Here is a 26,177-nt window from a genome sequence, read left to right as displayed (position 1 = left end):
CTGGGAGGGCTCTGGGTGGTTTTGGGGGAGGCATTTGCCTGAGCTGTGGGACACTTAACAAGAGTCATATTTGGCTGGGGTGGTCAAAGTAATAATTTCGGAACAACATAAGCAATTCTCCAAAATTGGATTTTTTAAAAAAATTAGTTGATTAATCGATTGACTAATGAATTGATTGGTTGATTGATTCATTAATTAATTTATCAAAAAAGGATAAATTAATAGAATGCTATTGGTGGCAACACTAGTAACAAGATTGATAACTAAGGTGAATAAGTTCAAGATAGACAGCGCCATGGGTCCTAAGAAGAATCAAAGTGGAGAGAAGGGGAAACAGCCTGATAAACACAACACCACCACCCATATGCTCACCTCCACCCATTTCCTCATCAGATGATGAGGAATAGCCTGATTATAGGATAATCTGGGAGAAGTTAAGTATGTTAGAAAGGGAACTAGCACAGAGATGATGATGGTATGCCAGCAATGCGTAGGTCCCGGAGGGGGTCTAAATCATAAAAAAGAGCTGAACTCAAGAGAATGGGTGATCTCATGCTCCTACGCATTGCTGTTTTAGAAGGGGAGCGATCTAGGCCTTTGGGTGCATCATCAACAGTGGGTACTCCGGTAATGCAGCAAAGAGTAGCACGGGTCATAGAGCAGCGGTGCAGCAGGCAAAGGTTGGCATCATCCAGCCCCCAAATGATGAAGAAGCGCAGAGTGGTTCATCTTCCAAAGCCATGACAGTTCAGCGTGGACTGAGTGCAGACACCAGATCATGCATGGCCACAAAGGATGAACCAGCATCCAGTAGTGCACTCTCTGTGCTGCCGGGAGGGTCATAACCAGGTGAGGGTACTGTTACACCAGGCATTACACAGTCTGCAAGTGTTTGACCATGGAGTACTGGGAGCCACACGGTGCCGGTCCCTTCAGCCTTGCCTCAGCAGGGAATGGTGTTAGGACCTCACACACCAACTGGGGTCAGTATGAGTGCAGCCCCAAATCAGTTTTATGTACAGTATGCTGGTGTGGCTGCAGGAATAAGGGAGACAGCAAATCCAGCAGTGGTAGATACAAGATACAATTCAGTGGCAAGGTGTGCCCTCCCTGAAGGAGACCAGTCGTTAACATTGGGAGATCATTTATTACTGGCCACTGTGGGGAATAATTGAAAAGGCAAATATGTAGACGTGGTTGAATTTCTGAATAGAAAAACTGAGGAGAAGATGGATAAGAAGGAAGAAAGAGAAAGGGAGAAGCTGCATAGGCATAAACCAGATCATTGTTGGGCAAATTGGTTGCCAGGGTTTTTCATTTATGCAGGAATAGTGGTTTGAGCTCATTCAGAGAGGGCTTTAGCGTTGATTCAGCATATGGACCTGATCTGACCCTAACCCTATGTGGATTTCCTGGGGCATGTGTAGCTCCTTTATGATGAGGGGTTCTGTATATACACAGCTTGCGCCCCAACATGTCCTGGGACATCCCACATGATGCTCTGTGACTCAGGTTGATGATCCCATCCTACCTGCTGTTAGACGACAGGTTTGATAGTGGGCATTTGGTGCAAAGGTCAAAAGCCAGTAATTACCTCATGGCAGCGGGACAGGTGGTTCAACTCTGCCTGTTTTGCTGGGAATTCAATGCCCAAGGATCATACAATAGGCAACCTTGCAAGTTTCGACACCACTGTTCTATCTATAGTGGCCCACATGCCTCAGTGGCATGTACCAAAGGTAGGATGGGCAGGAATGTGGGTGGAGACTCTGGGGATGGTTACAAGCCACCTGCCACCCCATTTACTGTGTAAAAAAGGGTCCTAGTCCAATTAAAGTTCTGATTTTGGAACAGTGGCTTAGAATCTACCCCGACAAGGTGGCAGGTAAGTTTCTGTTGGACAGGTTTAGGTTTGGTTTTCACATGGATGCATTTCAGGAGTTAGCCAGGGACTTAGGAGTTCCTCTGGCAGATGAATAAACAGAGGGACCCAGCCAAAAATTGATATTCCTGGGAATTGAGTTGGATACTGTTCTTCAGTCCAGTCAATTGCCAGAGGAGAAATTGGCAGACCTGCAGGCACAGCTGCAGGGAATGTTGGCGCCACACAAAGCCACATTAAGACAGCTGCAGCAAATTGTAGGACACCTCAACTTATTTGATTTCTTCTCTTCTCATTTCTCATCTGCTTTTTTCTCCCTTTTTTCTGCACAGCCACTTCTCTTTTGTTTTCATAAAATCTTTTGCCTTCATTTTTTAGCTAATATAATAACTCTGCTCCTGGAATTCAAAGAGGACACCTTCAGGCACCAACCACTTATACATAATTGAGTTTGAGAGTTTGATCTCAGGAAAATTGTCAACTCCACATATTGTCTCCTTTTCTGTCATATTTGCCAAAGAATATGTTTCAAGATCTTAATTTCTGTATATTTTCTATTAAGCTCCTTGCCTTGTATATTTCTTAGAACTTTGTCTCAAAAGATCTTTCTTATAAATTTAACATGAATTTCTCTGGGGAGATTTTTATTCCTGATGTATGCTATATTAATTCTTTGTGCTGTGTCTATATTTTGTTGAACATCCTCTGGTCGCATCTCCGTGAGTGATGTTAAACAGGTAGTAATCACTTGCACTGTATCTTCTCCTTTGTGTTCCGGTAGATTCTGGAATCTAAGCACGGCATTAGCTCTTTCTATTTGTAGATTTAACAGGTAATTTCATCTTGCTTTATTTCCTGTTTTAGGTCTCCCACCTCTGTATACAAGGTCTGCAGTCTTGCTTCCATTCTTTTTGATGTCTCATCTATTCTATTTGTTTTTTATTTTCTGTAATTTGATTTTTAATATCAGTCATTTGCATCCCTAAATCTTTCATTTGTACACATAGCTGAGCCATCCCTCCTTGTAGTTGCTGTAGCCCTGTAGATATCATATCCTGAATATTCTGTTGCTAGTTCTCAAATGATTCTTGCTTCAATATCCCACTGAGATTCTGTTCCTGTACCGGTGATCTTCCTTGAGTTCTCTTTTTTTCCCACCTTTTGTCACCATATTGATCCCCCATCCCTTTTAAGTTAAATAAATAGGGGGTGCTGTTTAAGTCTTCTGTCAGCAGCTGTTTTATTTTTCTTTAAGGAGTACTGTTTAAGTCTTCTGTTAGCAGATGATACTGTAATCTTACTTTCCTTTTCAGTCTTATTTACATGTCCAATCCAAGCGGGGGTGGGGCTTTCCCTCTGGGTAGAAAGTTCGCACAGGCGCTTAGTCACAACAATAAAAATTTAAAGGATCCACAGTGTTTTGAAGTAGGGTTTAAAATTGATATTTCAAATAGTCACAGGAGCGAGGCTTTTATCTTAAATTGCTCTACTTCCATGGCAAGGTAGTTTCCCCCCCTTCTCCCTTTCTCTCTCCTCTCCTCTTGTTCTCCCAATCCCAACTGGGGGCCATAGAGGCTCACTTCTACTGTAAGATTTTTTAAAACCATTTTGCTAACTCTTTATATCTCTTTTCTGTGTAGATTTTTGGGCCCATGGAGATTTTCCTTGCATAAATAGATATTTTAACTTACTCAGAATCTCTGGTTGAGATATCTTCACCATATCTCAACTTACTCGGAGTCTCTGGTTGAGATATCTTCACCATATCTCAACTTACTCAGAGTCTCTGGTTGAGATATCATCACCATCCTTTTGCACTCTCCCACTCTCTACTTGGGGTGTTCCTAGCTCTTTGCCAATATGGCTTCCTCCTCAATCTGTGCACTCAGATGCAACTTCGGAGGGGGAACCAGCCTATGCCAATCCCATTCCCCCCTTTTGTCATATTTACTGCTTCAGATGACACATCTCCTAGTGGCATCTTTTCTCACCCCCCTGGTTTGGGGGAGATTGTAACAAAGGGGTACTGGTCAGTTTCAATAGTTTGCCTGAAACCCTACCAGAACCCCTGGGTTTTGGCCATGACAAAACTCCGCCTTCTACAAATTATATTCTTAAAAGTAAATTTTCAGTCTCTGAGTTGGAATGGGTCCAAGATGGTAAAGAATGCTTTTAAAAATGTCTCATGATTCTCAGTTGCCTTCAGGCCAACCTTGCTGGCTTCTTCATATAACAGATCTTGAGTGGCAGGAAAGGATGAGGAAATCTTTGTTCTTTTACAACTTTTGTTGTTTGCAGAGGAGTCTATATACCTTACCACAGCTAATGGTGGCTTATTGATGAGGTGCTTGGATGCATCTCATTCAGGCACCTGGTCACACAGTCGATTACACAGTTGAGATTTCTCCTGCACCTTATAAATTGTCATTAACCATGATAAGTTACACAAACCTTCTGCGAACATTAGTAGGGTTCTGCCAATATTTTTTAAGACTGTGCTTGTGTTACCAGAAAGGAAGAGAGATGCTTCTAAGCTGTTCTGCCCCAAAAGCCAAAATAATATGACTTAAATCTTAACTTTGGGGGTGGGAAAATGATACTGGCAGACATTGCTGTGTGCGAAATGTTGTGGATCAATTATGTAGACATAGCATATATGACATATTATTTAAAAAATTCCATAAGTAGAAACATGTTAAGGTAGGTTGAATGTGATAAATATTTGCCTTATCTCCAAGATACTCAAAATACCCCCTTCCCCCTTTACCATAAGATATTGAGATGGTGAGAGGGATGAAGAGTCAGTGTTTAAATAGTGCTAACAACTTCAATAAAAATTATGAATTGTCATGTGTGCCTCTTTCTCAAAGGCAATGGAATAAAAAAATTGCAAGAGGAGAATTTTTCACACTATTGTGCCCTACTGAAATACCAAAAGAAACTATATTTCCCTCCCAACTAAAGACTTGTATGGTTTATGTACTCAAAATGAACGTCTCCTTCACCTCCTTCCATAGATAATGGGACCAGGGCAGGAATGAAGCAAGATGATACTACATAGAATTGTTGTAGGGTTGGAAGGGACTTTGGAGGTCTTCTAGTCCAACCCCTTGACCAAGGCAGGAGAACTCATCCCATCCTGGATCTGATACCATCCCAGACAGATGGTTGTCCAATCTTTTCTTGAAAACCTCCAACAATGGGGAACCCACAACATCGGGAGGCAAGCTGTTCCACTGCTTAATGGTTCCCACCATCAGGAAATTCTTCCAGGTTGGATCGCCCTCTGACAAGTTTCCACCCATTGGTTCTTCTCCTACCCTCAGGCATAATGGATAATAAACCGATGTCCTCTTCCATGTGGCAACTCTTCAGATATTGGAAGACTGCTATTATGTCTCCCCTCAGTCTTTTCTTCGTTAAGCTAAACATACCTAGTTCTTTTAGTCATTCTTCATAGGGCGTCTTCATTCTAAGGTCAGATTAATTAAAGAAACAATGTAGTTGCTGCACTGTTGGCCTACAACTCTAACTTAGTACACAAAGATTGTGTACAAACATTTCTCTGACTTTGGAAAGCATTTACATTGAGGGTGAAGATTTCTGATTTTGGGCAAATGTCTTTAATCAAAAACAGCCTGCAATAAGATGTAAATAACTTTTTATCTATGCTATGAATATTTTTGGCTGCAGTAAGGAGAAACATCATTGCTTTCTGGTATGCTATCATGTTTTTACCTTTAAGGCTTTGTTTTTATTTGTTATTCTAACAAGCAGGCTAATTAATACTATATATACACAACTGCTGTGTATCTGGAGGAGAAAGAAAAGTTTCATTGGGCTGGTTGCAAACTCCTGTGATGAATTAATTGTCATCCTACTTGGTAGGAGTGGAGTCAGCAATTATGTGCAAATTGCTGTTTTGAAGATCAGGAGATTCACTAAAACAGATGTAATTAAATGCACTTGATAATTACCATTATACCGGTACTTAATATTAATAGGACCATGGGGTCCCGATTTTCTCTGAGAAATGAGAATAGTTTTGAAGGAGAAAAGGGAAAGTAGAATCCATTAAGAGACAGAGGGAGAGCTGCCATAAGTATAGTTTAATTAGTATGTGTGAAACTGTCTAAGGGAATTTTTTGAGGAATGTCCTGGCATTGAAGTTCAGCTGAGAGAATTAATTACCAGACCCCTTCCTTTCTGCTCAAGAGACCAAGTTCTAGTTCCCATCTTGTTCATCACTAGCTCCAGTAATGAGAAATACAGACGACTTAGTCAAGGTTGTGTGGAGACCAGCCTGTGTCTGTGCTTGAATAAGTTCCTTGAGCTGAAAAAGCAGGGCGTAGTGATGCACTGCACTGCAGTGGTTAGAATGTGAAAGGGGGGAGGCTTTGGGAGATTCAGGTTCAAGTCTCTGCTGGGTTTGAGTGGGTGATCCCCCCAAAAGGCAGGGAGGGGAAATGCGCTCCTGAGGATGAGTGGGCAATTGTCCCAAAGAGGGGGACACAACAAGTCAATATGTGGGGAATTTTTACACCCCCTTAAAAGACATCAGCTTTATTGTAAGGCTGAGATCGTCAAGACTTCCTGGTGGGTTGTTGTTTTTTTTAGTAGATTCTGCAATGAACATAAAATATAATTTGCATGAACTCCTGATTCGGAGCAAGACACACAAAATAAGCACAGAGTAATTGATCAAAAACACAGAAGACAACTCACCCAATGGTTTTACCTTGATTCTAGCATCACAATTCACTTCTGGGTTAGCCACCCTGTCATCTCTTGCTTGAGTTGTTCTCTCCTTCCATGGGGTGAGGGACACATTTGTGAAACACACACAGATCACATTTGTTTCCATGTAATATACTGTGTCCTTTCTCACAACAGAAAAAAAGTAATTATCTCATTTTACAAACAGAATATGGAAATTGTCCAAAATCCTAACAGTTGCCAAGAAGGGAGACTTGACCCTCAAACTTCGAATACTAACTTGGTACATGCTCTTCACTGCAACTTAGACCTCCTTAGTAATTTGAGTAACTAATTTTGTTTAAGGTTTTGTTTTTGTTTTTGTTTTTATTTATTTATATATTTATTTTATTTTTTGCTCTCCCTCCCCCCCCCCCTCTGGACCTCACAATGCAATACAGATATTTCGTGGAATTGCCTTGTCTTACCTTCTCTCAATGGAGATCCTGCCAACTATGGTTATAACTCCCCTGGTAGTACATATGTTCAGTGTTCTGCAAAGCATCTTGCTTCCTTTTCAAAGTCTTCAGGCTGTTGCAAATGTGCCACAATTGTCAAGAGGTGGTGGTGGAAATCACCTACATCCCCCTGATACATCATACTCAATGAAGCAATAAACTATTACCCAAGGGCAAAGAAATCAGTCACAGTACCAGGAAAAAAAGTCCTTTATAGCAAATTCCTTGACTAACACCATTTCCTGTTTTGCAAGCAGAGTCCCACGGAAATTGTCCTTATGTGGATTTTAAAATAATTTGACAGAGTCTTGCATCCAATGCTCAATGCTCCCAAAAGGAGTTTGCTAAGAGTCCCCACATTTTATAAGGTTGTATTCTACATGTCCTGCTGATACGTTGCTGAATGCCAGTAATCACAGTTAGGAGTGGTACCTCCTTAGATGAATCATCAGAATTATTGAAAGGAATAGCAAACAAATTTCGATCCGACTTGCGACAGTTTTCACATGCAGTTTTAAAGACATATTTGGGTATGTACACATTGTCCAAAATTCTATTCCTTAGTGTAGTAAAATGCCCTGTAGTAGGCCCATTTACTCAATGGGTGTTTGGCAAGTTAACTCCTCAATAAGTTCAATTGATTCAAATGGACCTATGCTAATTGTGACTTATGTATGAATGTCACAGTTAGAATAGGCCCATTTGAATGAATTGAACTTATGGAGGATCTGACTCATTAAACTACCATTGATTCAGTGGGCCTAATCTAGTAGTATTTACTACACTAAGCAACAGAATTTTGGACGTTTTCTTGCTGTATAACCTAGACTTTGTCATTCAAAAACATCATTAGAATTTTTCTCTTAGGTCAATCGGTAGAAACATAGTTCCATTCCATAGCAGTATATTGACCGATACCATGGAATTAAACTGTCACTATGGGTGAGGTTTCTTCTTTTGCAGGCTACGGGTTTGTGGCAGTGGGTAGATAAAAAGAGCACTGGATATTGTTATGTTACATTTCCATAGGAAATTCTAGTTGATGCTCCTATAAAACACTTGTTGAAAATCCTGAAGGCATTATTCAGTTTATCTAATAATTTCTCCTTAAGCATCCATCTCTCTTTGCTTTTTAAGTTCTGTTTTGCCATGAATGTAGAGTAAAAGTATGTAAAGATGTATTTTCAGGGACATTTGCTGTAAAGTATAGAACATATGATGTGCAGGATGTGAAACACAAAAAGGAAAAAATAATAATGCTAAAGCAAATTATGTATGTAACACTCTTTCTTTTTCCCCCCAAATAAACCTTTGGCATTCAAACAGAGACATCTGCCAAGAAGTTATTTCTTTCCTGCTATCACACAGGAGAATGACATCTTTCTTTCTCTTGTTATTTCAAAGAGCTCTTGTCACTTACTTGCCTTCTTATTTTCAGATAATTGTCATTCCTGAGCCCAGATACTAACAGATCACTTTCCATTTCTTTCTCTCTGTGTCAATATTCTGAAATGGATGTTGTGTTGTGTCTGAACTTTCTGCCAACAGTGAAGAACAGCAGGGCAGGTGTTTCGCAGATATTTCAAGACTACCAACAGCCCTCCAGGGAGTACAGGGGCGGGGGAGGGAGGGAGGTAATAATCAATGGCTTACAAAGAAAAGGGCTGCAGAAGATTATTAACATGTTCCAAGAAATAGGAACAGAAAAACCGAATGCATTATTTGCACAGGATAGAAAAAAAGGGGTGGGGCAAGCAACTTTGACCACAGGCATGATTACAAGACATAAATGAAATGTTTAAAGGTTCTGGTTAACTTATATACTGTACTTCCCGCACTTTATGCTGTATTTTAGCCTTGTCCAGACTTCCTGCATTAATGACTGATTACTGATAAATATATACAGATACAGGCATAAAACCATAAATACTAAATACAGAAATAAGTCATGCATTATTCATGTTTTATGGTGATATGTTTGAGAGGTGGGGCCACCAGAGATGTTAAAAGGGGGAGCCAGAGAGGAGGAGTTTAGTTTACAGTCTGGATCTGAGTTTGAAGGGAAAGAGAGAGAGAGATAGTCTGGGAGTCTAAGGAGTGATTAGTCTGAGGAGTGAATAGTAACCTGTAAGATAATATAGAAGATTGTTATAGATGTTTGATGAACCTGAAGAATTATTATAGAAACATCTGTAATCAATAAACCTGTTTTATTCAAAAAACAGTGATGAATTTTGTTTCTCCTAAGTAATGTATGCTGATAAAGAAATCAACGGGAGGCAGCATGTGAAAAGGTGTTTTTTTGTTTTGTTTTTTGTGACCCCTGTTTTGGGGAGACAAACAGGGGCCACAAAGGGGCAAACATCACAAGCAGCAAAAGGTGGGTACCTAATTTTGGACTGAAGCGCCCATAATGCTTCTTCATTAACAAGGCTGGACAGGGCCGATAGGACTTGAATCTCAACAACATCTGGAGGACTACACATTGTCTACACATTTAATTCAAATTTCAAATGTAGCAAATGTGTTCCCAATCTCTGAGAAGGCCCTACACTACTTGAGGAATACATACATATTCCTAGAGCCTAGGCACATGTTCACCTCTGAAGATGTGTCTGTATTCCAGTAATCTAACAGTAATACAAACACGCATACACACAAACATACACCTGTAGAGATATCCTTTGAGTTCTCCGGCTGAGCCAGCCGGCACAAGAGCTGTTGACAAGTAGGACTGAAACAATAAATCCCGCTCTTTTCATAAACTCTCCAAAATCACTTGGACAGGAAATATGGGCTGTGTTCACACAGAAGGACTTTCACACCTGGGAAGAAGATGAACCGTTGCCCAAAAGCTGATTTATTCTAGCAAGTACTTGGGGAAAACAGTAGTAGTTGTTATCAACAGTTTTCTTATATGTGCAGATCCTACAGAACAATAAAAACCCAAGCACTGTCATTAAATAGATCTGTCACTTCTCAGTCAAAGAAAGCTTCAAGGGTATGTTCCAGCGCCCCTCACTACCTAGTTGCTGCCTTGATAGCGCTTCTTGACAGATCTTCTTGGATGCATTCAGAATAATGAGAAAAGAAATAAGGCACATGAAAAAACATGTTTTTTCACTGAGTCTTGTTTCCTGCATCCTTTGTTGTTAGTGTATGAAAGTGTTTTTAAAAAAATCATTTTAAAACTCCTTCAATTTTGCAAACCCAGTTTGCTCCATTCTCTCAAAGTGTCCTTATCTCAGTGCAGTATCAGGCTTGTCTGATGACACTAATATACCTTCTCATAAATCCATGCAAGTTTTATGAGCCTCTTATAAGATATCCCAGCATCCTTCATAGATACACAGTTTTTTGATAGTAGCTACGGCTGATGATGCTTCTTAATCTTGACCAGCAGTGTTGCTTTAGTGACTAAACAGTTGAAATAAATTGGCAAATTCCATGGCAACCCAATAGCAGCCCAAGTTTAGATGGTAACCTGCTACAATCAACCATGAAAACCCACAAATATTCTCTCTTGCTATTAGTTAACACTCATCAGCTGATTTAGACCTAATGAGCTCTAATTAAATATCTCAGTGTATCTATAGCACACATCTACAGCTATTTGGTCCATTCATAATATGAAGGAACTTTGATAAATTGATGAACTGAGGTTCTCCTCAACCATCCCCAGTTCTTTACAAGATGCCTTCTAGTTGGAAGGAAAGACACCATCTTCCATCATCTTGACAAATTGTAAATATGAGAATAATAGCCTTACCAGTTTGGGCCAACAAATGTGTTTCCAGTACCACCTAGAAGCTGACAAAGAGGAAATTTAGGCAGTGATCTCATGCTTCTTTATCCTTAATATCTGATATAAAGTGTTATGAGCTGTCAAATCACAAAAAAAACAGAAACCATAATATGGCATAGACTTGTGACTCAAATGGGCCCTTCAAAGATGGGATATTTAATGAGCTATGTAAGGAATATTTCACTCTTTGAATTCAAGCAGAGACCCATTTCTATGCAGTATTCTCTCCTCTTTTTTTCATCAGTTGGTATCATTTGTTTGCTGTTGAGTCGCTCAGTTGGTTGCTAGGTATATGTGCAGCAAGGAAAGCAGCATGCATAAGTCTATAATTTCAAACATCTGTAAGTAAAGGTTTTAATTCTTTCTCCTACAAATTTCTTAGAGTGAGTTATTGAGACCTTAAGTGCCAATCAATAAGAAAAAGGTGGACTCTGGTGAACTTGTAGTTACATTCTCCTATGGATCTCTGTACTTCTCTTATGTAGCAAAAGGAATATTGTTGTTTAGTTGTTTAGTTGTGTCTGACTCTTCGTGACCCCATGGACCAGAGCACGCCAGGCCCTCCAGTCTTTCACTGCCTCCCGGAGTTGGATCAAATTCATGTTGGTCGCTTCAGTGACCCTGTCCAGCCATCTCGTCCTCTGTCGTCCCCTTCTCCTCCTGACTTCACACTTTCCTAACATCAGCGTCTTTTCCAGGGAGTCTTCTCTTCTCATGAATCAAAAGGAATATTACCAGAATTCAAAACTTTCCAATATAAACATGCCAACTTCCCTTAATCTTAATATCCTTAAACTGTGTCATCCAGTACTGGACATCGTACCTAGATGGCATCTGATGAAAACAGAACAGAGTGATTCTCTTGATCAGGAAACTATACTTCTGTCGACATACACTTGTATAGCATTCACTTCTTTGCTGCTGCATCACACTGTTAGTTCTTGTTTAGCTTGTGACCTGCTAAAAGCCCTAGATCCTTGTCACATGCTAAGCCAGCTTTCTTTCATTTGTGTGTCTGATTTTAATGGCCTAAGGATACTACTTTATATTTTTCCTATTCAAACGCATTTTGTTTATATTAGCCTAGTTCTCTAGTCTGTCAAGATCATTTTGAATCATTTTTCAAAATCATCTAAATCTCATGGCCATCACACAAGTAATAATGAACCCCATAACTAATTAAGCATGACAATGTAGAATTTTCTTCAACAATCTTAAGTCTACTGTTAATCACAGAATACAGGAAATAGAATTTGGAGTTTAACCAGAAGTCCATCTAACTCAGTATTTCATTTTCTACCATGACAATCAGATACTATAGTGAGCAGTGAATGCCTCTGAATTTTGCCTTTGAATACCTGAAATTCAGTACTACTAGAGCAGACCCAGAATCAAAGAAAATTATGGTGGAGTTGACTCACCGAATCCTCACTAGTTCAATGGGCTTTCTCTAGTCGCAACTTACTACTGGATTTCAGCCACTGTTTCTTTCTAATTATTCTTACTAAAGAAGTCTAATTCTACTTCAGTAGCAGCTATCTAGTGAGTCAAAATTCAGATGATGAAACATGACATGGAAGCTGTCCAACAAAGAGATGCAGAGGGTGCAACTAGATTAGGTACCGCTTCAGCGCTGGTTAGTTTTCGGAAAGGTATTTCTATCCTCCCTCTTCCTGGCCTGTCAGTCTCTGTACATAAGGAGTCCATAGCACAGTCAACCACTAGCTCTCAAGTGGTGTGTGTGTGTGTGTGTTAGGGAGGAGTTGTTCCCGAGTTACTACATCCAGGACTATGTGTTGTTAATCGCAATTGTGTTAGACCTGTTGGACTACTGGGACCTGGAGAAGTCAACACTTCATTCAGTAACTCTACTGTACTTGAGATTGGATAAGGGGATCTAGCCCAAAGCCACCAGCTATTCAAACATGCTAGCACTTTTAATCCTCTGATTCAATGGATATCTTGACTGTGGTATCTTCTTCTTAGATGGTAGCCTTAGGGGAATTATTGGTCTCTGCAAATGTCTGTGAAATCCCACTAATCTTGTTTGCTTTTTGTTTTTCTCTGAGGTCCTACGGAGTTCATGGCATTTCCTGCCAAGGATGGGGACATAACATTCCTCCCATATCCCAAAGGTCAGCAAACAGAATTGCAACATGGGAGAGGGAGTTTAGCTGAACCCTAACATTCTGCAGAATGATTGTGGCTTGTAAGGATTTATTCTCAGCCTTGGAAATTGGTATAAGAAACAGGAAACTGTTCCACTTAATTTGTGCCTCTGGGGGGAAAAGGCAACAAAAACAGGTTGGGTGCTTGCTTGATTTTGCATGCCAGCTTATGAATGCATAAATTGCCCAACATCTGTGTAAATCCTGAAAGGGCACGGCAGGTTTAACAGATCTGAAATTTATATCTCCAGGAAAATACATGGGTTTGCATTTTGAACACTGAACGGAGTGCATAGTTTATGGCTCTAATCCTGCTGGGTTTTGGCTAAAATTAATTGCATTGCTGATTTTTACTCCTGTTTGTCTATTAATCCTTCCAACCCCATGTAGTGTCTGTTTCTTGTGAGACTGAAGGGGGAGGACTCATTTTCTTGTATATAGTTAAACAGACAAATAGATAGATAGCCACCCAATTGACTAGATTAGGTTTACATTAACAAGCAAAGAAGTAAACACACCCCTCCTTCAAGAAGCTCAAGGCAATGTATTTATTCATTTAAGAAATTTTATTCTCCCGCCAATCTAGTGGTTCGAAAGCATGCAAAATGCAAGTAGATAAATAGGGACCACTTCGGTGGGAAGGTAACAGCGTTCTGTGTCTAAGTCGCACTGGCCATGTGACCACGGATAATTGTCTTCAGACAAAACGCTGGCTCTATGGCTTGGAAACAGGGATGAGCACCGCCCCCTAGAGTCGAACACGACTGGACAAAAATTGTCAAGGGGAACCTTTACCTTTACCTTTATTCTTCTGTCCCTTCAAAAAAAGAGAGAGAGAATTGATCAAAGTGGTGTACCAAAAGAAAAAAATAAACTCAAAATCTCCTTTATCATCAAAATGCATTGCATGTAAGAACACAAGGTGGCTTATGATGGATCAGATCAAAGCCTACTTTCTATCTACAGTGTTCAGTCAGGTGCCTATAGGAAGCCTACCAGCTGCAATGCAACTGCACTTTTCAATGTTCATTTCACAGCAACTGATGCTGGTTATGGAACTCACCTCCATGAATGTATCTAATCCTTTTTAAAAGCTGACTAGGTTAGCAACCTTCAGTACTTCTTGCAGCAGTAGATTTCTCAGCTGAAATGTCTACTGTGTGAAGAAGTAGTTCCTTTAAATTGTCCTGAAACTCCCATAATGTGGCTTTAGTGGATGACTCAGTTCTAATGTCATTAAAGAAGGAGAAAATCTATCAATCTTATCTCCATTACACATACCTTATATCATATCTCCCATTATTCATTTCTTATATCAGCTAAATCCCTCCACCTTTTTCTAATAGGGAAATGTCTCCAGTCCTTGATGGATTTACTCCTTCTCCTCATCATAGAATCATAGAATCATAGAAAAGTGAAGTCTTCTTCTTCCTAACTGGTTATTGTCCCATATTCTCTCTGTATGACAATATTAGGTCAAGCTGAGTGGTCCAAAAGGAGAAGCAGCAAATATTGGCTTGAGTAGGAATTTGAACCTGGAGTCCTTCCACCAACATCCAGAGCTCTACGTGGTGAAATACAATGACTCCTTATTTCTAAATCATGCCCTGGATCAATCACCTGCATTGGAGCAGGCATTGGAGCTTCTTGCTAAAGCCTCTGGCCCACCATGTTGTTTATTGCAAACCACCGGAACACCCATAGCATATATATGCCTATCTGATTTGTTATGGTTAACTGTCCAGTTGTCTTCTTTAAGAGAGCTAGAAATAACAGAAGCTAGAAACAGAGCAGCAGTTACTCCTTGTGGCATGCAAGAGAATTTTAAATGGATTAGAACCACAGGAAGAACAGGCTATCTCACTGTGAGGTAGTTGGCTACCTCACAGGAACATAAATGGCAGGCACAGAAATGACTGCCAAAACTGGACTTTCAGTTCAACTCAGAAAGGGATCAACAGGAAGGGCAGGCCGTTTTAATTGATCTGACTTATATTGTAACATTCAGCAGAGAGGCATAACTTTCCTGTAATTATTCTGACCATGGTGGCTAATACTGAGCATATTTAGAGACTGCTTGGAAAGATTTTTTGGGTTTTGTTCTTGTTTTTCTTTTCTGTTTTGTTTTGTTTTCGGTTCTGTGCTGGGCTGCCTGTTATATTGTTTTATTAGGCATGCAAATTTTTATATTATGGAGTTTTTCCTCTTCCGATGGAGAGAATTGTGTGTTGAAGATGGTTCATCCGTTTCTAACACTGAAGTCTGTAAATTTCCAAAAATACGTGCCTTGCCAGAAAATGTAATGATTGTTGCTGTTTTGCATGAAGTAACAAATGCAGTAGCTTTGGATGTGTTTCTTGTAGCTTTATGATCAATCAGCCTGTTCCTTCCTCTCTCTCTCTCTCTCTCTCTCTCTCTCTCTCTCTCTCTCTCTCTCTCTCTCTCTGTGTGTGTGTGTGTGTTTAAGAAAAAAACTGCTTTGTGGTATAGCAGATGGGGCAAATTGTGGAACAAACGATGAAAAAACTTTCCTTGTTGACTTGTTACCATTCAGGAGACAAAAACTGTCTTTTGATTTGGGAACAAGAAATTTAAAAACATATTGATGAAATGACTTCACATTGCCTGGTTATAATTTCCCACTGTCCCTGCTTTTTTTATTCTTCCCTCCCCCCCCCCAAAAAAAAAAAAATCATAGTTCAGAGAGAGCTGTAGAAATCCTGTTCAATTTTTTTTAGGAGATCTAGAGCCATTGGCTAAGCCTCGGGAAACTCCGTTACATTCACAAGAAGAACACAATGACAAAACCTACCCACCTCTCATCCAACAGATACCTACGGCCTATAATGGCAAAATATATGATTCAGGGAGAATCAGGGAGGCTGGTGGCTGTGATGTCAAAGGGGTAGTGAATCTGCTCCAGGCTTCAATTCAAGCTTCAGAGAAGCTACCCAGTGTGCTGAACCTAGTTTGGAAATAAGGCTTAATACCTTGTAGAGCTTCTGTATAGTTCAGTAGAGTTCAGACTGTCTAGTTCTGTACAGTTCAAACTAAATCCTTGAACAGATTCACCATCTCACTGACTTTTGAGCCACCAGCTTCCACTGGATAGAATAAAGAATGCAAGGCATAAGGAAGATTCGTTTTACGGTAGCTTGTCCCCTTGCTCCAGTTTCTTCCAGTGAATACCCTGTTGCAATATTTATGCTTGTTTGGTTCCAAACTGTGGCTTTAGCAGTGCTTTTACCCCTTCCAGAGAGACTATTACAGTGATTATGTAAGGATAAATTACTTCATTAATTGAGTATATGTTTTAAGAAGACTAAATTTTGAGTATGTTTTCTTTTCCCACCAGCATTTGCTACTTTCTAATTATGATGTATTCCCACAATACATGTACAGCTCAGTCACAAATCCAGCTGAAAGTCATAGTGGCTGAATATGACCACTCTGGGACGATTCTGCCTGCAATCCTCTCTTTGCCTCGTACAAAGCATTATTCAACTGTATATGTTGATGGCATTCACTGAAAAAACACTTCTATGTATGTCCTATGCAAGCCTTCCAAAAAGCTGAAGGATATCACTGGGAATCCTATACAGGCACAGCTCCAGAGCTGAGGCATTATCTACAAAGTCCTTCTGATGTCTTCTCATATAATGGTCAGCCCTATAAGATCCATAAGATCTTTGATACTTTGCTTGGTGAGCATGATAATTCCACAGGCAGTGGCCATTTTTGTTTTCCATAAAACCTTGAATGCCAACTTGTTGAAAGAAAAGAAATGCTAGTGGCAAGCTTTTGTGGTATTGCCCACCTCCTCAGCCCCACCTCTTAAAATCCAGAAAAGCTTATTTGTCTTCCAGGATATCAAACAATAACAACAAGGATGACAACCACTCAGAGTCCTTAACAAATTCAGAGTACCATGACAGATACGTTCAAAAAGTTTGGTTGGAACTGTGAAAAAAATCTCACAGCAGGTGAGATTTGGGATGAGAGAGTACCATCTCAAAAGAGTGATATAGAGGATTCACTGTAGCTTTGCAATATGTTTTTTTCTCCAATGTGAGATGATGCACATTTTTCTTGTCTTTCCTCCTACTATTTCTGTTTCTTCCCAAAGACAATCACCATTGGATGTCTTTCCTCTGCTGTGCTCTTGAACTCACCCAGGATGTCCCTTGTTGCAAATGATGAGTGTTATGTCTGGGTAGCTAGTTTACAAAAAAGGAAAGAAGTGGGGATGTCAGCATCAAAAGCCTGGTATCACCAAAGCTTGGCTACGTGAAAGCTCCTGCCTTGCACATGCACCTTCTGAATCAATGTATGAATGTTAGTGGTTCTGCTCTAGCCAAAGCCAATGCACAGATCTGCTTGGAGAAGAGACCTCCCTGGCTGAGGGCAAGCCTCCAATGAAGCCTTTAAAACAGAAACTCCATAGCATTGATATAGGTGGTTTGCCATTAAATGTAGCGTCCCTGGCTTCTTTCAGTACCAAACCGAGGCTAGCCAAACTGTGAAAAATCCAATGCTCCAGCTTACACCCACTTTTAAGTGCTCAAACTAGGGAAGATGGTTACTCCTGCTCATGTCCTGCTTCTCCTGACCCAAACTTACCTTGCAGTCAAAGCAGTTCAAATGTGTTTAAGCATCAGGTTGTCTAATCCTCAGCCACTGAACAAGCTGAAACACATGATTGTCCAGTCCCCAAAAACAGTGGAAGGGAAGAAAGAATCATTTAATGTCATACAAATAATTGGAAGCCAGTTCTACTCCCCAGTGAGTTTGCATGGCTGAGCAAGGATTTGAACCCTGTTTTCCAGAGTCCTAATCAATCACTCTTTCCATTATACCACACTGGGAATCACCTTTGTTGTTGTTTAGTCATTAAGTCATTTCCGACTCTTCGTTACCCCATGGACCAGAGCACACCAGGCCCTCTTGTCTTCCACTGCCTCCCTGAGTTGGGTTAAAGTCATGTTGGCCGCTTCGATGACACTGTCCTCTGTTGTCCCTTCTCTTCTTGTCTTCACACTTTCCTAACATCAGGGTCTTTTCCAGGGAGTCTTCTCTTCTCATCAGACCACCAAAGTATTGGAGCCTCAGCTTCAGGATCTGTCCTTCCAGTGAGCACTCAGGGTTGATTTCCTTCAAAATGGATAGGTTTGTTCTTTTTGCAGTCCAGGTGACTCTGAAGAGTCTCCTCCAGCACCACAGTTCAAAAGCACCAATCCTTCAGCGGTCAGCCTTCTTTATGGTCCAGCTCTCACTCCTATACATCGTTACAGGAAAAACCATAACTTTGACTATGCAGACCTTTGTTGGCAAGGTGATGTCTCTGCTTTTTTAGATGCTGTCTAGGTTTGTCATCACTTTCCTCCCAAGCAGCAGGCGCCTTTTAATGTTGTGGCTGCTTTCACCATCTGCAGTGATCATGGAGCCCAAGAAAGTAAAATCTGTTACTACCTCCATATCTTCCCCTTCTATTTGCTAGGAGGTGATGGGACCAGTGGCCATGATCTTAGTTTTTTTTTATGTTGAGCTTCAGATCTTTTTTTTTTTTGCACTCTCCTCTTTCACAATTGATAGAAGTGAAGGTTTGACTTATTCAAATGAGGCAATTGCCTCATAAAAGATTGTTCTTACTTGAAAAAGAAAAACAAGCTGTTTGTGTGTGTATTCAGAAGAGATTATCCAGCCTTGTAAAAACAGGCTCCTCGACCCCCCTTCTCCTTGCTTTCTTTCTTCATAACTCAAGGCTAAAAGCTAGATAAGCATGGAATGTTGAGACAAGGGGCCCTTTAGGGAAAGTGATTGTTCTGCGCATGTCTAAAATGTGTTTTCACTAATCCAATGAATTGTTGCTAACTAACTTAATGACCTCAAAGGCCCACCCCTCTCGCCCTGAGGGGACAGCTATAAGACTGTACCAATTCCTTTGTTCTTTGAAGAAACCCTAATCACCCACAAATTAAGGTGAAATGGTGTTCCTTCCCGCCAAACTGCAGTGGCGTTCTGTTTTTGTTTTTCCTTTTTATGTAAATAAAATGAACTTCAATAGAAAAGCCTTCGTGTCTCAATCTTTTGTTTAAGGTAAATTGTTTGGCATAACAATTTGGGGGCTCGTCCGGGATGCTCTAAACGCCCCGATTGGGGCTGGATTTTGATCCAGTTGAGGTCAGGCAGAACAGGCGGTGGTGAAGTGAATCGGAAAGGCGCCCCTGCCTTCTTTTAAGGCAGCCGCTTCTTTGCCGACGCTTTGGCTGCTTGGCATCAAGAACTCGGAAAGAGGCACGAACGCGAGAGTTTTTTTTTTAAGCCGGCCGGCCAACGAATCAACAAACCAGCAGATCAACGGACCTGGTAAGTCGTAGTGAGAAACTCTGAAAGGGTTGGTTGTTGTTGTGTGAATGAAGAGTGAGTGACCTTGCGGTTCCCAGAGGTGGCCGTTGAAGTAGTCCGGGACCCTGGGCCAAGGTGTGCGACTGTTGTCTGTACCCTCCTTGTGTCTGCGTCAGAGAGACCCCTTACTCTCTACGCAACCTCCCTATCCTTGTGTCTTTGTCTCCCGCGGGATGGGAATACAGACTTCCAAAAGGGCCCGCGGGGGTCCAGAAGGTCCGGTGGGGACCATAGGAATTCCGAGGGGGACGCCCCGACTCCAGGCCCTTGTGGGGGGGTGGTAATGAGTTAGGAATTCCTGGCAACAGTGCGGTGGGCAAGCTGTTGCTGCATTGGGAGTCTGTAAAAAGGTACAGGAGTTTCAGGCAGAGAAGGAAATGGTCCGTGTGCTCTGGAGTTTAGACACAATTTGATATTTGTTCTAAAGGGCCAAAATTTGGCCCATCCGCCCTGTGTCCCTTATGTAGATTTTTGGATATGGTACCTAATCAAATTTGGAGAAGAAATAAAACTGGCAGTAAGTAGAGACTTGATAGGCTCTAAGTTACAAGGTGAGGAAATGACAAAATTGGAGTTTGTAAATTGGACTGCTCCACCTCAGTAAAAGAAAAGGAGGGGGATGGCGAAAATAAAGACGGGACGCTGTCCAAGGGACCAGTGACCCGTTCTCAGGCACGGCAGATGAAAGAGCAGGGAGTTAGTGCCCAGTATCCACTCAGAGAAGTCTCAGAGATGCTTTAGGGACTATGATTTACAAGCCCACAGAGCTGCTGCACATTTGTAAGCAGCTGGCCGGAGTCACCTAGGAGACTCTGGCAATTGCCGCTCGAACAGAACAGGCGGCCGGGGAATCCCTTCCAGGAGTAACCCCTGGAGATTGGGATTTTCAGGATGAAAATATCAGAGGGCGAAGTGCAGAAATGAAAGAGTTCTTGTTGAAAGGGTTGGAGGCAACAGTCCCTAAGACTGTTAGCATGAAATTGGCTTTTTGGTCAACCGTAGGTTCAGTTGAATATCTGGAAAGGCTAAAACGCAATATGCGAAGGAACACTGGGCTGGACCCAGAAGATTCAGGAAAAAGTGGTAGCAAGAAGAGAAAACTGGAGGAGTTTTTCTCTGCCCTACCCGCTCAGAAGAGAAGGGAAAGAGAAAGGAGGGGCAAGGGGCCCTGACTGTGTTCACTTTTAAGGTGGCTCAGGAAATACTTAGGTGAAGCTAGGCAAAGAAAGAGAGAGAGAGTATGTTGTAAAGAAGGCAAGGAAAGTTGTTGCAAGATCAGATAAAGAGTTTTGAGGGGAAATGGGAAAGGAAAGGCTAGAAAATGCAGCTAGAGGAGGAAGGAGATTCAGGAAAGGAGTCCTTAATAGTGCATGCCAGCTCGGACAGCAGAACTGTTTGCTCTAAGCTGAGCACTACAGTTAGCTGACAGGAAAAAGGATTAAAAAGAGAAGAAGGAACGTAACTTTCTCAAAGTTCATGAAAAACACAGAGAATGTTCCAAAAGTGTATATGAAATGGAATCCTCAGGAGGAGTCCTAAGAGAAATAGGAGCGAATGGAGAACAGGGAGTGAGAAAAAGCTCTTTTGGCTTGTTAAACTTACTGGGGTATAAAGGGTTAAGAGTAGGCACAGAGTAGGAGAAAAAAAAAAAAATCGCCTGGTGTTGAGGGAGGGAGATCCCGGCCAGCGTTAGGACTGTATAAACACATGCAGATCTGTAAAATTTGTAGTTAGAAAATGGGGAAAATCACACACACACACACAAAAGACACTAGGGGAATTGTTGACTATGGAATCCCACAGAAAAACATGCAGGAAAATGACAGATGCAGTATGTGGATTGATTGGCAGAAGTACGTGTTTAAAAAGCCTGAATTGAAAAGGAATAAATAAAATGCAAGGGAAGAGAATTTGGAGACAGGAGAAAGAAATAGGTTAGTAGATAAGAGATAGCAAGCAGAATTGCTGGGAATGTTCAGATCACCCTCCTTGCTGCTCCAGATGCACAAAGTGGGAGTTGGAGAGACAAGGGGGGTTGATTTCACACCAGGAATGGTTTGCCTGTTTTACATAGGCACTTTCTGTGGGAATTCCTTAGAAGTCACTTTTGCATTCAGGGGTCACTACCAGTTTTAAGAGATTAAAATGTGTGGTATTTTTATTGAGAGTGAATTATCTAGAAGCCACAGAGGATCTAATCATTGGCATGGATGCCTTGCAAACTATGGGTTATGGTTTAATTCCTATAACAAACAACTACATCGAGCCTAAATCCGGAAATCGTTAGGAGAAAATATATTCCAGTTTTAAGGTGAAGAATGTGAGAACAGGAGTAAATGCAACATAGGAAGCGATTGTCCTGCATTCTTCACACCAGCATAGGACTATCCTTGGCGGTGGATGATGGTCAGTAGGCTGCTACAGATCGAGGCTATTCTCCTTGAAAAACTCGATCTAATACTGAGGGTTTATCAGAAACTGTCAGGAAGGAACTGTGTAATGAACATGATGGTATTGCCCTGACTGGTCTACAGATAAAGTTTAGGGAAGACCTACAGGAAGAGGCAATAGAGGGAACATGGAACCTGTACACTGACGGTTCCTCTAGAGTAGTGAATGGGAAAAGAATAACGGGATATGCAGTGGTAGAGAGGATGGGGGGTTCGAAGTTGAATCTGGACCCCTTCCCCCGTCCATGTCAGCTTAGACAGCAGAATTATATGCCCTAAAAGAGCTCTAGACATAAGCACAGGAAAATCTGTAAATATCTGGACAGACTCTAAGTATGCATGTGTAGTAGTCCACGTTTTTGGAAAAATTTGGAGTGAAAGAGGACTACTTACATCCCAGGGAAAGAATTTGGCCCACCATCAGTTGGTACTGGACACCCTGGAAGCGTTGAGCCTCCCGTCCGAGGTAGCTATTATCCACATTCCAGGGCACCAGAAGGGAAACTCCCCGGAGGTAGTAGGAAACCGGCTGGCTGACGAAGTGGCAAGAAAGGCGGCAGGAAAAGAATTGAATCCCGCCCTCTCAGCAGCCCTTATTCCTACCAGTAAAGAGATCACTGCCCCTTTGGTGTATTCACAAAGGAGCTTGAATTGACAGAGGAGCAGGGAGCTACAATGGTGAATGGCACGCTAAAGTTGAGAGATGGAAGACAATGGCTGCCCGAGGGGGTGGTCAGGGAAGTCCTCAAGGCATTGTATGAGGGAGGACACTGGGGAGTTAAGGCTCTGGTCTCAGCCTTTCTGCAAAAATATACAGGGAAGAAAAGTGTGGTCACACGCCAACACCATTTTAGCCCACTGCATTCCTTGCCAGAGAGTAAATAAGAATAACCCGAGAAAAACAGAAATGGGAGGACGACTTCTGGCCATCCACCCCTTTGAACATTTGCAATGTAATTTTATTGATATGCCAAAGTCAGGACTTTGGAATCAGTGTTTGATAATAACTGATCAGCTCACTGGCTGGGTAGAGGCATACCCTACGGCTCGGGCAACGGCAGGGATAGTTTGTAAAATCTTATTGGAATCCAATCAATGGTTAGCAACAGGGGTAAAAACTGAAAGGATGAACCAGACTTTGAAAGAGCAAATTAATAGTTGATGCAACAAGCGCAGTTGCCCTGACCGAAGGGTTTGCCCCTAGCAGCTGCATAGCATTACAGGACTCTCGCCCTTTGAAGCCTGTGCAGAATGGAAATTTGGGATGTTAATGCACAGAGATACACAGAGAGTGAGCCTTAATTTAGATTTGTTCAAGGATGCCTTTATAAGAAAGTATTTGCTGGCCCTATTCTCTATTTTCTCCGATAACAGGGAGCGAGGCATTTCAGTGCAACGGACGCTATTGGAGGTAGCAGTGCATTCCTTCCACCCCGGGGATTGGGCTTATATCAAGGCATAGGAGAATGAACCGCTCGCCCCAAGATGGCTTGGTCCGTTCCAGATACTGTTGACAACAGAGACTGTCATCCAAACTGAGGAAGCTGGTTGGACTCACTATACCAGAGCCAAGCGCGCAGTCGACCCTGAGGGACGGTGAAAAGTTGTGCCTGTGTCCAAGGACGGACTAAAAGACTATTTTTAAACGACATATGTAATGTCCATTAGTCGGTTAGCGCATAAGTATTGTCCTTTCTTTAGTGTGTATATAGAAGTAAGAAAAGTTAATAATCTGGTCCAAATTTGGCAGGTACATTTGAGAATAGACAGGAGTCTTAGGGGACTCTATTTCTTAAGAAGATATTCAATTGGTGATCAAGTAGTGTTGGAGGACGAGGGGACCATTGATTGGGAGGAGGAAAGGAAAATCTTTAAAGATCAAGAACCTTATGAAAGTACTGACACTGATAGTTGCTCTGAAGAAGAAGGGTTTTGAATGAGGATTGTCGGATTTCATTGTCCTACCCAGGTTACCACTATTTGGGTAATTGCTGTCAGAGTAATGTCTATAACTCCCTATATAACAGGTAGAATTTGTCCCTGGTTTTCCTGTTCAATTAGTCGAACACCAAAAGGGGAGGTGGAAGAGTGGAAGGTACAGATACAAACCACTTCCTATTGGGACACTGAATACAAAGGGTTGGCCTGTGGTAACCAATTGATGGTACGCAAAGAGGTACGAGGTAAGGGCCGTGGAACTTTGTATACCAGCACTGAGTTGGCTTCAAGTCTAGAGTTCTGGCATAACCGAGATTGCAAGCAGTGCCCCCTCATTAAAATCAGAGATAGCAACATCAGCCCTGGATCAGAGTCAGACTCCGACTAGGTCATTCCCCGAAGAAAGTGGTCTTTCTACTCTCATACTTTCACCTCCCGGCAGTTTACTCGGAGTATCAGGTGATATCTGAAACTTAAAGACCCCCTGATAGGATTGGATCCTTTTGAGCCTTACTGTTATTTGTATTGCCATTTTTGCCCTCACCATTGGAGTGCCAGAATAACTAAATTTGACGAAAACCCGGCTTTGAGGTGGTATGTGCTTAAGGTGAGATATCCTGAAGGGTTGTGGACTGAAGCTTGTAGGCTGTAAAAACGCCAATTGCAAGCTGTCCGTGGAGAATTCAATCTGATAGCTCGGCGCAGGCAGAGACCAATTCCCAAGGGATGGCTCCGTTACGCATCTTCGGTGCACCACGAAACGTGTTAGAAGTGCAAGAACGCAAGCCCCTGGTCAATGCCCAGTCTAGATTCAGAGGACGAGGAATGGAATTCCCACTACAAGCGGAGGTAAAGCCCACCCCTCTAATGTCTTGGAGAAATATCAGGCAATTGTTTATTGGCAGACCACGGGTTGATGGCAAAATAAGGATAGTGTTAGGGCTCTTCTTGAGCCTTGTGCTACAAGCTACAGGATCCACCTGCCCCTGTGTAATAACGACAAGGCAGGGAAGCAGGGAACAGCAGACCTTAACCTATAAGTCCATCTTCAATTGTGTTGATAATATTGCCTCCTGTGCATTTGACAAGGTAGAGTACAAAATTTGTCAGGACTCCCTTGGAACTCAAACTTGTTATGACCCTAGAGAAAATCCCGAGAGAATTTGGATTGAATTCCGTGTTACAGTAATTGGTAATGGAGGCTGGACTAGAATTAAATGTGGTGGAACAGGCTGGGTTCAGCACAACATGGTATGGAGAATAGCAGCAAGTGCAGGTTAGAAACTCACCTGTTTGTTTCTGTATGAAACTGTGTGAAGTTAGTCACCTAATCTACCACGCCCTGCAAGCCTCAGGAAGGTGCCTGTAAAGTTCGATTGTACCTGGGGCTCCTATGAAAATTGTCCAAGTGAAAGACACCTTTGGTTGGTCTGGGGGAGGGGGGAGTTTTCATAATTGTGAATAAGTCAAAAGAAATTATAAAAAGAAAACGGGGGAATTGATAGAAGTGAAGGTTTGACTTATTCAAATGAGGCAATTGCCTCATAAAAGATTGTTCTTACTTGAAAAAGAAAAACAAGCTGTTTGTGTGTGTATTCAGAAGAGATTATCCAGCCTTGTAAAAACAGGCTCCTCGACCCCCCTTCTCCTTGCTTTCTTTCTTCATAACTCAAGGCTAAAAGCTAGATAAGCATGGAATGTTGAGACAAGGGGCCCTTTAGGGAAAGTGATTGTTCTGCGCATGTCTAAAATGTGTTTTCACTAATCCAATGAATTGTTGCTAACTAACTTAATGACCTCAAAGGCCCACCCCTCTCGCCCTGAGGGGACAGCTATAAGACTGTACCAATTCCTTTGTTCTTTGAAGAAACCCTAATCACCCACAAATTAAGGTGAAATGGTGTTCCTTCCCGCCAAACTGCAGTGGCGTTCTGTTTTTGTTTTTCCTTTTTATGTAAATAAAATGAACTTCAATAGAAAAGCCTTCGTGTCTCAATCTTTTGTTTAAGGTAAATTGTTTGGCATAACACCCTCATTACAGTGTTCCTTAATTCCTCCTCCCTTTCTGCCATCAGAGTGGTATCATCTGCATATCTGAGGTTGTTGATATTTCTTCCGGCAGTCTTAATTCCTGCTTGGGATTCATCCAGTCCTGCCTTTCGCATGATGTATTCTGCATATAAGTTAAATAAGCAGGGGGAACAACATACAGACTTCTCATATGCCTTTTCTAGTTTTGAACCAATCAGTTGTTCCATATCCAGTTCTAACTGTTGCTTCCTGTCCCACATAAAGATTTCTCAGGAATCACCTTAC

The 26,177-nt window shown here is 41.6% G+C and overlaps 1 long non-coding RNA gene across 1 annotated transcript; it reads left to right on the top strand.

Annotated features, from left to right (window-relative positions):
• LOC144584470 (uncharacterized) lies at positions 1–25,842 on the top strand. Its single transcript, XR_013538735.1, has 2 exons — positions 1–19,434; positions 23,298–25,842. It is a non-coding gene; the product is annotated as an uncharacterized LOC144584470 (long non-coding RNA).
• Positions 25,843–26,177: the final 335 nt, after the last annotated feature.

The sequence above is a fragment of the Pogona vitticeps genome, chromosome 11, assembly GCF_051106095.1.
Source record: "Pogona vitticeps strain Pit_001003342236 chromosome 11, PviZW2.1, whole genome shotgun sequence".
Classification (NCBI taxonomy): Eukaryota; Metazoa; Chordata; class Lepidosauria; order Squamata; family Agamidae; genus Pogona; species Pogona vitticeps.
Note: the sequence above shows the minus strand (reverse complement) of the source record. Positions and strands in the feature narration are given on the sequence as shown.